Source organism: Lepus europaeus, chromosome 11 (genome assembly GCF_033115175.1).
Source record: "Lepus europaeus isolate LE1 chromosome 11, mLepTim1.pri, whole genome shotgun sequence".
NCBI classification, from domain to species: domain Eukaryota; kingdom Metazoa; phylum Chordata; class Mammalia; order Lagomorpha; family Leporidae; genus Lepus; species Lepus europaeus.
Genome location: NC_084837.1, coordinates 92,182,309 through 92,198,424, shown reverse-complemented (window position 1 = coordinate 92,198,424; position 16,116 = coordinate 92,182,309).

Below are 16,116 nucleotides of genomic sequence, written 5' to 3'. Positions count from 1 at the left end.
TACAAGCTCTGCAGATAGTGCAAAGAACATCATAAACCTTCATCAGAAGTCACATCCTGCCTGCAGGAATGTGGGACGAAAAGTCTTGGAAACAGGATTAGATAAGGGACAGCCTCAGCCTGCTGCATCTCATGTCGGGCCAGGGCCACTGGCCCCGACACTTGTGATTCCATTTGAATTTTAGGATATTATTTCCTATATCTGAGAAGAATGTCTTTGCTATATTTATTGGGATGACACTGAGTCTGTAAACTTTCTGCATGATGAACATTTTGATTATAGTAATTCTTCCAATCCATGTACATGGAAGATTTTTTCTGTTTGTGTTAGTTCTTCTGTTTGTATCCTCAATGTTTTATAATTTTCATTGCAGTGATTATTCACATCCTTGCTTAAATTTATTTCAAGATATTTAAAACTTTTTGTAGCTATTGTGAATGGGACCGATTTTTCAAATGTTTTCTCAGCCATGGCATTGTGTGTGCACACAAATGCTATTGGTTTTTGTATGTTGACTTTTTATCCTGAAACTTTACCAATGCATTCCAATATGTTAGAAAAGATGTGGGGGCTGGCACCGCGGCTCACTAGGCTAATCCTCTGCCTGCAGCACCAGCACCCCGGGTTCTAGTCCCAGTTGGGGCACTGGATTCTGTCCCGGTTGCTCCTCTTCCAGTCCAGCTATCTGCTGTGGCCCGGGAAGGCAGTGGAGGTCGGCCCAAGTGCTTGGGCCCTGCACCTACATGGGAGACCAGGAGGAAGCACCTGGCTCCTAGATTTGGATTGGCGCAGCATCGGCCATAGCGTGCCAGCCATAGTGGCCATTTGGAGGGTGAACCAACAGAAGGAGGACCTTTCTCTCTGCCTCTCTCTCTCTCACTGTCTAACTCTGCCTGTCAAAAAAAAATTTTTTTAAAAGAAAAGATGTGGGAAAATAAGTACAGTAATTCACTGTTGGCCTGAATGTGGACTAGTACAGCCACTATGGAACACATTATGGAACACAACATGGAGATTCCTCAGAAATCTGACAATAGCTCTACCACATGACCCAGCCATTGTTCACCACCCCTGGGAATTTACCCAAAGGAAATGAAATCAGCTTATGAAAACTATCTCTATTCTTGTGTTTATGGTAGTTCAACTCAGAATAGCAAAGATATGGAATCAAACCAGATGTCCATCACCTAATGAATAGGTAAAGAAATTATGGCATACATACAAGATAGAATACTATTCTGATGTAAACAGGAATAAAACCCTGTCATTCACAACAAATGGATGCTATTGGAGACCATTATGCTTAGTGTGAAATAATTCAGTCCCAAAAAGACAAACACCATATGCGTTTCCTAATTTGTGGTAACTAATAAACAGAGTACAAAAAATGTAACTTGTATGAGCAAAATTGACATTTTGAGTGTTGATTATTTTTTATAGCCACTGTCTATATTTTTGTGGGAAAGTGGTTTTTCTACTTACTACTTGTTAAAATCTTTATTTAGTGGAGGGTTAGAGCTTGGATTATAAAGTAAATTTAAAGTATGTCATTGCAAAAATTAAAAGAAAAATAAAGAAGGAGGAGGAATGGTGAGAGCAAAAGAGGGAGGCAGGGTAGGGTGGGAGGTATCATTATGTTCTTAAAACTGTGTATATGAAACACATGAAATTAACCCCTTCTATAAAATTTAAAATTTTTAAAAATGAAAATTATTACTTTGTTAGCAAATAACCTAGCTGAGTTACCTTAAGATGGAAACTATGCCTCAGTCTTTGAGCATCCAGAATCAAATTTTTTATCCTATTTTTGAATAATGGGAAAGGGCCATCAAGATCTCTTCTTTCAGGGCCAGTGCTGTAGCATCATAGGTAAAGCTGCTGCCTGCAATGCTGGTATCCCATATGGGCACCATTTCGTGTCCCAACTGCTCCATTTCTGATGCTACTCCCTGCTAATGATTTGGGAAAAACAAGGGACAGTAGCTCAAGTACTTGGGCCCCTGCCACCCAAGTGGGAGACCTGGGTGAAGTTCTTGGTTCCTAGCTTTGGCCTGACCCAGCACTGGCCATTGCAGCCACCTGGGGAGTGAACCAGCCGGTGGAAGATATTTCTCTCTCTCTCTCTCTCTCTCTCTCTCTCTCTCTCTCTCTCTTTCTCTCTACTTTTCTCTCTCTCTCTCCCACTCTCTTTATCTCCACCTCCCCATTTATCTCTCTCCCTCTCCCCTTTCTCTGTAACTCTGATTTTCAAGTTAATAAATATATCTTCAAAAAGACTTACTATACCAAAGCATAAGCTACACATTTCTTCAGTTTAGAAATAACAGTGAAAACCAGGATTGTATTTATTTTTTAAGATTTATTTATTTATCTATTTGAAAGGGAGAGCGGGGAGAGGGAAAGCTAGAAAGAGAGAGAGAGAGAGAGCTCTTCTACTCCCTAAATGATCCCAACAGGGAGTCTGCTAATGTCAGGAGCCAAAAAGTCCATCGTAATATCTCACATGGATAGCAGGGGCCCAAGTTCTTGTGCCATCATTCAGTGCCTTCTCAGGTACATTAGAAGGGAGCTGGATCAGAAACAGAGAACCTGGGATTTGAACTGGTACTCCAGTGTGAGATGATAGTGTCACAAGAGACAAGTTAACCTTTTGCACCACCCACCATGCAAGCCCCAAGATTGAATTTATTTTTATTTAATTCCTTAGGTAGAGAGATGCAATTTACATGCATTATATCTTTTAAAAATGTTTATTCATTTTAATTTCTTTGAAAGGCAAAACAACAGAGAGATCAATCTTCCATCTGCTGGTTCATTCCTCAAATGCCTAAAACAGCCAGAGCTTGGCCAGGCTGAAGCCAGGAGCTAGGAACTCCACCTGGATCTTCTACATAGACAGCAGGGACTCAGTCATGCACATTAGCAGGAAGCTGGTATGGGTACAGTGAAACTTTGATCTGGGAAACAGGCACCCCGAACAGAAGCTTACCCCACTGCAACACAATACCCTCACCCCCAATATCTTGTGTTATATTTTCCTCATTAGGGTTGGTGAGGAAACTTGACATGTATTTTACTTTGTCTTTAACCATTAATAAAATGTTTTCTGTAGAATGTTGTTTTAAATATACTTGTAAAATGTTTCAAGTTAACTACTCTATTTAGTATGTTCAGAAAATTTGTAGTAGAAACGGCGTCCAAAGGACAGATGAAGATCTCCATTTTCATTTGACTACCTGGAAAATATCAAGGAAGTCTCAAATCAATCCAAGTGTCTCATTTGTTCACCTTTTAATATAAAAGGCAAAATTACATTTACAGCACTAAATATGAATGCTTTTTTGAGTTAATAAACAGAACACAGATAATGGATGAAGTGGATCCCTGTCATTTTGTATTCAGAAAGCCTATGAGATCTGAACTTAAGGCCAAGAAAGGAGAGATTACTGAGATGCCATAAGGACTCTCTGGAGGAATCAATGAATTCCCTTTATTAAAACTTTATTAAATCTTTTATGGTTCAGTCTTTCTCTTATCATTCATGCTTCATCAGAAAATCTCCCTCCTTTGGACAGAAAGTCAGTATTATAAGGTATTGTCTGTCCTCATGAAAAAATTCTCAGGATCACTAGCCATCAGGGAAGTGCAAATAAAAACTGCCATGGCTCACTTGGTTAATCCTCTACCTACGGCGCCGGCATCCTATATGGGCGCCGGGTTCTAGTCCCAGCTGCTCCTCTTCTAGTCCAGCTCTCTGCTGTGGCCCAGGAGGGCAGTGGAAGATGGCCCAAGTGCTTTGGCTCCTGCACCAGCATGGGAGACCAGGAAGAAGCACCTGGCTCCTGGCTTCGGATCGGCACAGTGCTGGCTGCGGTGGCCATTTGGGGAGTGAACCGAAGGAAGGATGACCTTTCTCTCTGTCTCTCTCTCTCACTGTCAAAAAAAAATACTGCAATGAGATTTCACCTCACCCCAATTAGAATGGCTATCATCCAAGATCAAAAAGCAATGAATACTTGTAAGGATGTGGGGAAAAAGGTTCCCGAATACACTGTTAGTGGTAATGTAAACTAGCACAGCCATTTTGGAAGATAGTGTGAAGATTCCTCAGAAATCTGAAAATAGATCTACCATATACATGGCCATCCAACTCCACTCCTGGGATTTTACCCAAATGAAATAAAATCAGCATATAAAAGAGTTATCTGTACCCCTTACATGTTTATTGCAGCTCAATTCACAAAACTAAGGAATGGAATCAATGCAGATATCCATCAACTCATGGCTTGGTAAAGAAAGTGTGGTGTATATATTTTGTGGAATACTACTCAGCTGAAAAAAGGATAAAATTCCATCTTTTTTATTTTTTTTAAACTTCTATTTAGTAAACATAAATTTCCAAAGTACAGTTTATGGATTACAATGGCTTCCCCCCCCATAACTTCCCTCCCACCCGCACCCCTCCCATCTCCCATTCCCTCTCCCATTCCATTCACATCAAGATTCATTTTCAATTATCTTTATATACAGAAGATCGATTTAGTATATATTAAGTAAAGATTTCATCACTTTGCACCCACACAGAACATAAAGTGTAAAATACTGTTTCAGTACTAATTATAGCATTAATTCACATTGAACAACACATTAAGGACAGAGATCCTACATGAGGAGTAAGTACACAGTGACTCCTGTTGTTGACTTAACATCTTTTATAACAAAATGGGTGCTATTGGAAGCCATTATGCTTAGAGAACTAAACCAGTTCCCAAAAAACAAATATCATATGTTTCCCAAATTTGCAGTACTTAACATACAGAGCACCAAAAAATGTAATATATATGAGCAAAACTGGCATTTTGAGACTTCATTGTTATTTATATACCTTGTCTATATTCTTGAGAAATAGTGGTTTTCTACTTACTACAGGTGAATTCTTTGTCTGATGGAATGTTAAGCTTGTGATTATAAAATAAACTGAAAGTGTGTCATTGTCAAAATTGAAAGAAAAAATAAGAAAGGAAGTGAAGAGGGAGGTTGGGAGAGTAGACAGGAGGGAAAGTAGGGTAGGAATTATTATGCTTTCAAAGCTATATATTAAATACATGAAATTTGTTCACCTTAATTAAGAAATTAAAATAGAAAATAATGAATTGACTTTCAAAATAAGATCAAATCTTCATGAAATGAGAATCTTAAATTTGAATGATATAGCAACTTTTTTTATTTGACAGATAGAGTTAGACCATGAGAGAGAGAGGGGCAGAAAGAAAGGTCTTCCTTCCGTTGGTTCACCCTCCAAATGGCTGCTACAACAGGAGCTACGCTGATCCGAAGCAAGGAGCCAGGTGCTTCCTCCTGATCTCCCATGCAGGTGCAGGGGCCCAAGCACTTGGGCCATCCTCCGCTGCCTTCCCGAGCCACAGCAGAGAGCTGGACCAGAAGAGGAGCAACTGAGGCCGGCACCATGGCTCAATAGGCTAATCCTCCACCTACGGCGCCAGCACACCGGGTTCTAGTCCTGGTCGGGGTGCCGGATTCTGTCCCAGTTGCCCCTCTTCCAGGCCAGCTCTCTGCTATGTCCCGGGAGTGCAGTGGAGGATGGCCCAATTGCTTGGGCCCTGCACCTGCATGGGAGACCAGAAGAAGCACCTGGCTCCTGGCTTCGGATCAGCGCGATGTGCCAGCCACAGCGGCCATTGAAGGTTGAACCAACGGCAAAGGAAGACCTTTCTGTCTCTCTCTCTCTCTCACTGTCCACTCTGCCTGTCCAAAAAAAAAAAAAAGAGGAGCAACTGGGACTAGAACCTGGAGCCCATATGGGATGCTGGCAGCACAGGTGGAGTAACCAAGTGAGCCACAGCACTGGCCTGATATAGCAACTTTTAACATTTAGTATGCCTGTGTTGTTGTAACTTCCAGGTAAATTTAGCTTAGTCTTTCTAAAAGCTGGCCTTTTATTCATGTCTTTTCTTTTGATTCTAATTAAATTTTATATAGTTTGAAATTTGCTATTCTTCCAAATGCATTGTCTCATTGCTGCCTTAAAAATATTGCAGCTATAGAACATGAGCATTTTCCCCAGTGTTACCAGTTCTTTTCTAACAAGGACCTAAAAACTGTTCTCATACATACACTTCTTATTAACTGGAATGATATATGGTCTTTGGCTCAGTTACTTCAAGATGGAAAGGGGAAGAGTTGCAAATTATTGTTTGGTGTTCCTGATATCCAACCTTAGATAGCAAAGGTTTCAAGCTTCTCCTGATATTGCTTCACTATGTGCAAGAAAACAACCTTGTGCTTCCTTATTTCCCTTATCACTGGATTCTGCAGCCATGCGGGGATCTTTTTTCTTAAAAACTCTGTGTACCGAAGTAATACTGTCAAAATATAGACTGGAAGAGACCTATGTTGAACATGTAAAATAAGATGCACACTCTTGGTAGAGATACAAAGCTAACTCCTGGCCCTTAAACCCTGGGAATAATTTCCAAAGAAATGAAAAAGATGACAAAAGTAGGGTTTGCACCATGAATGTGGCACAAGATGTAATATGGTCTAGGCGTTGCAATTGTCTATTCACTCAGTGATATCCCAAACTCAACCAGATATGAGACTGTGTTCTTGGAAATTCTGTTCTTTCCCATGGCTGTGGCTATTAGAAACAGGACTGCTTAGGCAAATGTTTCCAGGTAATACTAACCTGCTTCTTAGCATGATTTCCAATTCTGACTGCATATATAGACCTTTGGCTCAAAAGAGTCATGAATGTACATATTAAAATAAAAAAAAGAGATCAAGCTGCAGTAGAAATGACATCCTCACATAACTGGGCATGGAGCATCACTTAAGTATTACAGTACATTTTCATTATTTATACCTGTGTGAATAAACATTGATGATAAATGAATTCAACCAAAAAGGGAAGATTATCAAAATGTCACATGTAAATGAAAAAGAGCCAAGGCTGTGTCGGTTTCTATGTATAACCTATAATTCAATCACATACATATGTGTATATAGGTATGTTTGTAAGTATATATGTATTCAGTGAAATAATAGAAGAGACATCTATGAAAACAATGCTCTTCATAATTGATATTTGGCACCAAATTGTACTGAATAAGCCTGATTTTAAACAGGTTCAAATTTCTGGTGATAGCAGTCTTGGGAATATTCTGAATTCTAGAAACAGTTTAGAGAGGTTATTGCTTTCTTAATAATTTAGAGCACCTATTGCTCTGCCAAGTCAGAAGATTAACATTTAATAGGAAAAAAATTATATATCTATAATTCAGTCACAGCTATTAGATCAGATGTATTTTTACATTAAGTGAAAAAGATGTTGAGCAGCTAAAGACTATTAAACCACAGGACTCTTTGATTGGGTTTCAGGCCTCCAAGCCAGGGCCCCGCTGCCTGGAGTACTTATTTCACATATATAAAACACATTAAGGATGGGGAAAGGGCACAAATTCTAAAAGAAAATAGGGCATGAAGAAGTATGATTTTCCACATTATGAACAGCTGCCTATAGATTCATTCTGATTTTATAATGATTAGTCACTTTCTGATAGACTGGGAGGATGTCATAGAGGCCACTTTAAAGGTGTTACCTTCATGAAATCTGGGTGCCTGGGGATTCTCTGTGAGCTTTCCTTTGAGAAATCCCATTTCTAAGGATTCCCAGCACCCTGCAGCCTGCTGGGTATTGTCAGGAATTTCAGCATGAAGATGCTTTCTCCAGGTGTCCTTAATGTCCATGAAAACAAAGACTCACAGAGGAGAAGTTCTAGTATGTGTTGGCTCTTTAAAGTGTGGAAGGGGTACAGGAATTTGACCCTTGTGAAAAAGTCTTTGCCTGGAGGGAGGAGGTTTGCACCATCCTTCTTACTAAATGCACAGAACACACTTTTCACTCTCAGAATTAAAATTTGATAGGAAATATCTTCATCAAAATAAACTTATTTATACCATACCTCTTAGCCCACGTCCACCTCCAAAATCCAGGCAAGAGTTTTATATAACAGTACAAAAGCAAATGGAATCAGGGAGGATGTGGGAATGGAGTTGATATAATTTATAAATTCTTTTTCCTACAATGTCCAAACAATTCTGTGATTTTTGTTCTTGCTATTCTAGGCTCTTTTTAATTGCTTCTGAATAAAGTAGCACCTTATGGACTGCTTCAGAAATGTTCTTCAGCATTTAAAAGTGAAGTCAATTCATATTCAGAATCTTCTTACTAAAAATCTGTTCAGCCAAAATAAACTGATTGCTACTTAAATTTTTTCCCTCTCTGCTTTTGCTGGAAACATTATCTCACCAGAGTTTGCAAGATTTCATTTATGCACAATGAAAGTCACCCTTATTTGCATAAGTGAACGAATACAAGTACTGTGGATTAAAGTATGTCTACTTCAATCAAAGAAATGTGAGCTGCTCTTTCAAGCTTAGAGGCTTTTTTAAAAGTGAATTCTTCCAGTTGGCCTTAATCTTTAAGTGACATTGCTCCTTTAAAGCCATCTCTATTCATTCCAACCAATTGACACCATAAAAAAAATTCCCCCAGCTACTGTTCATTTATGTCTAAATATATCTGTTAGAGTGAAATATGTTAAGGGGTATTTGCAATCTGATTATCCAAAATACTATTTACCATGTTTTTGGTGTACCATAGCCAATCTTGTTATTATGATGTACATAGACATTTAACAGCAGCAAAGTATATCCAAGCAATTTGGGTTGACCTGAAGGAGGGCTTTTCTCCATCTCTGCACTGCTAAAACAGCACAGCTTATTGTGTGGTTATGAACGTCAGAAAGATTCCTTAATAAGCTCTGGTTCTCCTGCCAACCCCTTTTGGGCAATCTCACCCTCCATTTCCTCTCAGTAAGAGCGGTTACCAGGACAACAGAGAATTGGAGGAAGGTTCAATTGTGATTTGATATCTAACCAGAATAAAGAGCCAGTGCCCTGAATTTACATTCTTGGTTCTCAAGCAAATGTCAACATGCATATTTATTATTCTTGTTCTACCTCATGACAAAAGGATGTTAAAGTGACTGGCAATTTTACTCTTAATGGGAGACTAAAATGGATTAGCAAAACTAAAAGAATAAGAAATACAGGCATCAGTTTAGGATCCTGAAAATACACCATTAAACCCATTAAGTCCAAAGTTTTCAGTTCTGTGAATGTCAATGAAAAATATTTATTTCAAAGTTACCATCACTAGTATATTTATGGTTCAAGGTAAATTTGTATAGATATCCTATACATAGGACAACTCCAGAGACTGTCAGATTTACCTATTTTTCTAGAACTGGCCTCAATTTGCCTCTGAATTTCCTAACAAGCAATGCAATGGTGAGAAAAACACCATATACATGAGACACAGTATCTATTAGGAAAAGAAGTTATTATTCCTGGTTCTGAAACCAGCAAACTGCTCCCTGTAGGTGCTGTGCATCAACTGACATTTCTCAAACTGGAGTGTACCTCCTGTTAGGAAGAGTTGCAGATTGGTGCCTCTTCACACGGGGCACCAAAATATTAGGAAAAGAGGTGCAGAATGAGAAGAGGCAGTGTACGAATTTACAGCCAGACCAAATTTATTCAGAGAAAATAAATCCATAGAGGTGGGTGACCAACTGCCCACGTGCACACTGATGGAACACATGGCAGAAGGCCCCGACCCCTAGGGGCAGGGCCTTTTTATATTTTTGGAGGACAGGGATGGGGGTGGGGTAGGGGGCAGCAGGCAGAGGGGAATTCCTGGGACAGGTCTTTCAGGTGGTCAGATCAACTGGTCTTTCAGGTGGCTGTAAGGGGCAGGGTATGAAGGCAGTATGGTGTGACACCCAATTGAGATTCAAGGGCAAGGAATACATTCCAGCTTTTATCTCCTTTGGGCAATGAGGGAGAATGACTGAGGCTTATGTCCTTTTTCCATCACCTCCCTCAGGGCACATCTTCCTAAAATGCTTCCATCAGATTCACTTATAAGAAAGTTATTTTTTAATAATGCTTTCATTGTGTAGTAATTTTTTTTGACAAGCAGAGTTAGACAGTGAGAGAGAGAGAGACAGAAAGAAAGGTCCTCCTTTTTCCATTGGTTCACCCCCCAAATGGCCGCTACAGCTGGCGCGTTGCAGCCGGCACGCTGTGCCAATCCAAAGCCGGGAGCCAGGTGCCTCCTGCCGGTCTCCCACGCGGGTGCAGGGCCCAAGCACTTGAGCCACCCTGGACCGCCTTCCCAGGCCACAGCAGAGAGCTGGACTGGAAGAGGAGCAACCGGGACAGAATCCGGCGTCCTAACTGGGACTAGAATCCGGGGTTCCAGCACCGCAGGTGGAGGATTAGCCTAGTGAGCTGCGGTGCTGGCCTGTACAATAATTTGTAATCTATGAGATGAATGAACTGGAATAGCCCTGCCCTGAAAAGGGAATAAGACAGGTAGCTAAATTAGGGTTGCCAGCTGGAAGCCACACCTCCTCCACTACACATAATCCTATCTGTCCACCTGTCAGTCAAATGACCCTTTCCTGAGGATGTACCCCCCCAACCTGGGGGTGGTACTATGTAACCACTCCCCTTTCCAAGCTCATAATAAGCCCTGGAACGGGGATGGAGCTCTCTCCAGCTCTTCACATGGACCCAGAGAAAGAAGAATACTGAAACCTCTCTCATGCTTTTCCTTCTTGATCCATTCTTCCTCAACAATGTGTGTGTGTGTGTGCTCCTCACCTTTATCACTTTGTACATTGTATTTGTGCCTGTACTTAGAATACTGCTTTAAGTAAGGCAAGAGCCTGGAATAGGAATTTAGGACCACCCTAGCCCACAACATATTGGTGGAGCCAGTCAGGAGAAAATCCACGCTGGAAATGAAAGTATGGTAAGCAGAATTCAAGCAGTTTCTGACTTAGCAACAGGTGGTTTCTAAATCCTGAAAAATCTCTCTGTTCTCCAATCTCTATTCTTTCAGTGTTTTTGGCTCAGGAAGATCAGCTAAAGTGCAAATGCTGATGCCTTTGTGTTTCTACTTTTGGTATCTGCAGGAGTTGCAGAGGAGAGCCAGTACAGACTTAGCATTAATGGGAACTGGGCAGAGAAGTGGGGAGTTTCCAATGTTTGCCAGTCTATAAGTGTTTCCAGGTTGTTGGTGATGTGTTTTTTTGTTTGTTTGTTTGACAGGCAGAGTGGACAGTGAGAGAGAGAGAGAGAGAGACATAAAGGTCTTCCTTTTGCCGCTGGTTCACCCTCTAATGGCCGCCGCGGCCATCACATCTCGCTGATCCGAAGCCAGAAGCCAGGTGCTTCTCCTGGTCTCCCATGGGGTGCAGGGCCCAAGCACTTGGGCCATCCTCCACTGCACTCGTGTTTTTAAGGACAATTTATATTATTAAGGAAGTTGAAACTTAAACCTTTAGTTTTATGGAAAGATTTTAGTTACTGACCATTCTTTTGTCCTAGGTTTCCATCCAAATTAGGCATGCTAGAGTGACTTTTCATTTGTTAATTTCTGGTATCTCCTGGTGGGGCAGACCAGTGAAAACATTCTGTTGCCTTGTAACTACAGTTGGTGTCAGGAAGGTGGACAAGGAACATGGTGGAGGCTCCATTTCTTGTCACAGAGGGTGGGGCAGAAGTTAATATGGTGCCCCTATGAGGACTTCTACCCTTACCAGAAGATGGGCAACAAACCCCACCCCAAGCTGGCAGCCCCCATAGCTAGTCTCATGCCAGGTCACCAGCATTATTGATGTAGGCAGGCAGATAGGATAAAATTGATCAGATTTGTGAGCTTGAAGACCATGCCCTCACCATATCCCTGTGTGATCTCATCTCCCTACCTGACCCCACCTGTATGCCCACCTGCCAATCAGGCTATATGACCACTCCCCTTTAGAAGGAACAAAAGGCCTGAATAAAAGTCCTAAAACACAGTGGGCCCAGCCCTTCTTTCACCATTATTGACATTTGTCGCCCCATGCCTTTGGGGCACATGCTCAAATCCAAGCCTGATTTTCCACCTTTCCCATAATTCAATAAAGCACTCAATGAACTAAAAATAAATCCTCTGCCATTTAAAACAGCCAGAAATGGTTTCTGCCATTTACAATTAAGAATTTGAGTTGAGGAGCCAGCATCGTGGTATAGCATGTAAAACTATCCCCTGTGACACCAGCTTCCGAATGAGCGTGGGATCCTGTCCTGGCTGCTCCACTTCTGATCCTACTCCCTGCTAATGGCTGTGAAAGCAGTGGAAGCTGATCCAAGTACTTGGGCCCCTGGAACCCACTGGGGAGAGCCAGATGAAGCACCTGGCCCCTTCCCAGTTATTGCAGCCATCTGGGGAGTGAACCAGCAAATGGAAGATTTCTGTCTCTCCTTCTCTCTTTGTAACTCTGACCTTCAAATTAAAAAAATCTTTAAAAATAAAAGAACTTGGTTTGGTAAATTTTCCTCATTTTCAAAGCAAAATATATTTAATTCAGAAAGGTTTAGGAAATATAGATAGGAAAAAGAAAAAAATGTAAGGCTCATATCTCTAAAGGCCTAGAGATAATGACTCTGGTTTGGTGTATCTTTTCCGATATATTGTATGCATCCATTTCAAGAAAAATTATCCTTGGGAAACTAATTGGGCAATATTTGAGAGCCACTTCCTTCTTTTCCCAGGGAATTAAAGAAAAATCAGACTTCTGATTTTTAAATGAGTACCTGCATCTAAGTGTGCTTAATTGAATAGGACTATGTGAGCAGGAATGGAAAAATGGCAGTGATTACTTTAAACCCCCATCATTAATTTAAGAATCGAGTAGAAGAACATTCTAACTCTGTCATATAGAAGACAATTTTTCCTTGATTTTTATTATTTGTTCTTTTTAAAATTATTTATTTACTTACTTATTTGAGAGAGAGAGGCAGAAGGAGAGCGAAAGACAGAGATGATCAGAGTCAAACAGAGCTTTAATCTCTCTCATTCACTCCTCAAATGCCTGCAACAGCTGAAGCTGGGCCAGATGGAAGCCAAGAGCTGGGGACCTGATCCAGGTCTTCTACATGAATGGCAGGGACCCAACCACTGGAGCTCTTACTTATAGGTAAAGAGCAGAGCTGAGACTCAAACCCTGGCACTTCAAAATGGAATGCAAGTATCCCAAGTGGCTTGCTAACCACTAGGTTAAATGCCTATCCTTGTCATTTTCCTTTATTTATTTTTTTCTCTTGTTCAGAAGTTTGAATTTTGTATATAGTTGAATTTGTCCATCTTTAAATGTTTCTGGCACTGGTGTCATTTTAAACATTATTTTCCAACATCAGTATTTGTATTTTATCCAGTAATTTGACTCAGATAACATCATTTATATTTAGAAAAGCAACCCATTATTAATTTGTTTCATATGTTAGGTACAGATACAGTTTTATTATTATCCAAACTGTTACCTGGTTTGTCTTATTAATTCAATTTTTTTTTATTTTCAACTCAATAATGTTTTTTTTTTCCATGACTTGTAATGCCACCCTGACCACACATTAAATTCCTATAGCTGATTCCATTAGGCCTACCTAATTTTTTTAAGATTTATTTATTTATTTGAGAGGAAGAGTTACAGAGAGGCAGAGGCAGAGAGAGAGAGAGAGAGATCTTCTATCTGCTGGTTCACTCCCCAAATAGCTGCAACAACTGGAGCTGGGCCAATCCTAAGCCAAGAGCCGGGAGCTATAGCAGAAAGCTGAATCCAAAGTGGAACAGCCAAGACTTAAACCAATGCACAAATTGGAATCCAACACTGTAGGCAGCAGCTTTACCCACTATGTCACAGCACTGGCCCCAGGTCTACCTACTTTTATAACCTGTCCTTAAATCTATATATTCTGTCTAGTTCCAAATATTTCTGCAATTGCTATTAAGAAAAATGAAAGTCTTGGATAAATGGGCATAGGTTTGGGGGAACCTCAGGGATGCCATGATCCCTCTGTTCTTTAATATAGGCAGAGAATGGAACGTTCTGGGTAATACAGAAATTTCATTTTAATAATTCACAAAGTCAGTCAAGACCTTGTAGTATCTCTAGATCATCAACAGCATACCAGCACTGATTATAATTATGTTGTATATGTGCTGATAAACTCACTAACAGGACCTGAGTTCTGGGTGTAATTGAGTGCACCATATTTTTCTCCTTGGGTGATGGGAGAAAAGTAAGGGTAATGTGTTTTTGCTGACTTGTGGTAACTAATATACAGAGTACAAAAAAAGAATGTATATGAGCAAAATTGACATTTTGGTATTTGATTATTATTTATAGCCTTTGTCTATACTCCTGAGAAACAGCATTTTTTGTTTTGTTTTGTTATTTTACTTACTACTTCTTGAATCCTTTACTTAGTGGACAGTTGAGCGTTTGATTATAAAGTAAATTAAATTAAAGTATGTCACTGTAAAAATTTGAAGATTGGGAGAGAGGGGGGAAGGTGGAGTGGGAGTGGAGGTGGGAGGGCAGGTATGGTGGGAAGAATCACTATATTCCTAAAGTTGTACTTATGAAATTTGTACTCATTAAATAAAAGGTTTCCTTGATAAAAATAAAACTAAAGAAAAATAATGAAGGGAAGGTAGGAGCAAGAGAGGGAGGGAGTGTGGGGTGGGGAGTATCATTATGCTCTTAAAACCATATATATGAAATACATGAAATCTGCTCTCCTTATATAATTTTTTTAATTATTTTTAGTTATTTTTACAGCACACCTCAGAACAACAGTGCTTGTGCTCAGATCTTAGAAAATGACCTGTTAAATTCCCCATGTTAGCAGGATTTGTTGCCCTGCATGAAAGCCAGTGGTAGCCCATGTGTGGACTGATAAGGGAAGGAGCAGGAGCATCTGCACTGTGTGCTCCCCTGTTTCTCAGGAAGGACCCACTTCCACTCCAGCCAAATTGGGACATCCTCCCCATGGCATTGCCTTCAAAGGGCCTGGGCGCACCTCCTGCTTTGTTCTGCACCTTCTATTCCCACCACTTGAAACCAATATCTCCTTCTAGTCCTATCTTAATCCCCTAATTCCTTAAGGAGCAACCCAAATGCTACTCCACTAATCCTTCAAGGAATTCCCTTTTGGAAGAATTTTCTCCTTTATCCTGACCTCCAGTAAAGTTCATAAAACCAGGCTCAAAATCAAGGTATCTGCAGGGTTGCACTGCCTCCTGAGGTGCTGCAGCTGGATGGCCACCTCACTCCTAGCTTCTTGTGGCTGCTGGCATCCCTTGGCCTGTGGACCTTGGCCAGCCATTGAAGGTGTTTGAGGAGTGAACCCATGGGTGAGGGCTCCCTCTTGTCTCTCTCTCCCTCATATAAATAAATAATTTTAAATGGTTGCATTAATTTATGCATATGATAACATATCCTAGAACTATAAACACAAATACTAATGTCATCAGTTTCCTGCTTTCAATACTTTATTTATTATATTTATGTAAAATGTAATCATTGGGAAAATTGAATAAAGAGATCTTTATGTAATATCTTTGGAACATTTAGTGTCTCTATAATTATTTTAATTTTTTTAAAAAGTTACAAGTTCAGAAAAATAAGAAATGACTAACAGAAATATATATACATATATATGAAAGTTATAAACGTAGCTATATTAAGAAATTGAGGGTTGCAAGAAGGCTAAGAGTAAAGTTATATCACCACTGAACTTAAGCTATAATATTAGCTCTGAGCTTCCTGAAGGCCAAAGAAAAATATGATAGTGTTAGGTATTTCTGTTTACCCAGACCTGCTTGTCTAATTCCAAGGATTTAGACCTTTAGACCTTGAAGGAATAAAAGATCTTTCTCTGCTGTCCTCGGTTACAGCAAAACACTGAACAGTGGCCCCGATCAATCCTTTCTGTTCTGCATTTGCTTTCTTGTGTTTTTGTTTTGCTTTGCTTTTTTTAAAATTTATTTATTTGAAAGTCAGAGTTACAGAGAGAAGGAGAGGCAGAGAGAGAGAGAGAGAGAGAGAGGTCTTCCATCTGCTGGTTCACACCCCAATTGGCCATGATGACCGGAGCTGTGCTGATCCAAAGCCAGGAGCCAGGAGCTTCTTCTGG